The sequence below is a fragment of the Acyrthosiphon pisum genome, chromosome A1, assembly GCF_005508785.2.
Source record: "Acyrthosiphon pisum isolate AL4f chromosome A1, pea_aphid_22Mar2018_4r6ur, whole genome shotgun sequence".
Taxonomy (NCBI): Eukaryota; Metazoa; Arthropoda; class Insecta; order Hemiptera; family Aphididae; genus Acyrthosiphon; species Acyrthosiphon pisum.
In genome coordinates this window covers 167,609,929-167,611,461 of record NC_042494.1, presented here as the reverse complement: position 1 = coordinate 167,611,461, position 1,533 = coordinate 167,609,929, and positions in this window count along the sequence as shown.

Sequence of the window (1,533 nt, the reverse complement as noted above, 5' to 3'; positions counted from 1 at the left end):
ATAATAGGTGGTTAAATATTATAATTATAGTTAATTTCATGAATATTTTATAACACTTAATATAGGACATAGGTAACACTGTTGTTTATAAAATATAATATACGTATGGTTTATGAAAAATAAAATAAAAATATAATGTAATATGATATAATTTATTGACTATAATTGCTATAAATGTATAATGATAGTTTATGAATCATTATTATAATAAAATAATAATTACACAAAGTACACGATATAGGTATTGTCCATTTCATGAAATGGATGTCCGTTTCATGAAATGGATGTCCATATAATGTATTTTCGTCAAAATTCACGATCTGGATGAATTTCACTATCTGGATATCCAGTTCATGAAATGAGTAGTTTCACTATGTGGATGCGACATATCGATCATTCGAAATATTTTAATTTTATAATCTTTTAAATATGGTATATCTATATTAAGTAAAATTTGTAAAATCTACTTCTAATAATAATTATTATCATTTACATACCATTAAAATATTATTAGGAAACGTCATATTTTATTTCAGGGATATATTAAATATAAAGGTATTATGCAAAAAATATTATTGTTTATGTTTGAAAACTATAATATAAATATTAAAAAATAAGCTAGGTACAACTAAATAATTGATTTTGTTTGTATAATAACAATTACAATCTATATATATTCCGAAATACTCAACCGTTTTGATATATTTAATATTATATCACTGGGATGTGCGAGATACGTGTGTCATGTACGATACACGTATATGACGCATTATATTTATCTGTTATGAATTATCAAATTGTTTTTAAGATGATCGTAATATTACCAGGAGAGAGTTTTTACGAAAGAAAATTTTAGGAAAATCCACCGGAAAAGTAGGAAATCTGGATTTAAAAAATACAACAGTAGCGTAACAGTGTATTATAATATATTGGTTGCTATTGGTTAATCGGGCATGTTTGTTGATTTGTATTATTATTTTTTGTCAATCCCAGATAGCAAAATTACAACATAATAACATTATTATTTAATTACATTTGAAATGACTAATATTTTTTTATCATTACATTTTAAGTATAGCGCCATTAAAATATTGTTTTAATAATATTTTAGTATTATTTTTTGGCCTGGGTTTAATTATTTTTATAACGTCCCATATATAATAATATTATAATAATACAAACATAATATTTTTTTAATAGCTAAAAAACATTATTCAAATATTATTAGTACATTACTTTATAGCTAAAAAACTGGATTTAAAATGATTCTATAACTACTTTTCCAATTTTCAAATCAGTTGTAGGCAGGGGCGGATAGGCCCCCCGGAATACCAGACAAATCCCGGTAGGCCCTCCTCTCCGTAAGCTTTTTTTGTATACACTATTACAATTACAGAGTTTGATATAGGCGCTATATTTAATACTTAAAAATATACACAGCCACACAGGGCCGAACTAATATAATATATTATGTAACTTACTAACCTATTATACCTAATAAATAATCATTTTATAGATAATGAAAATTGCACA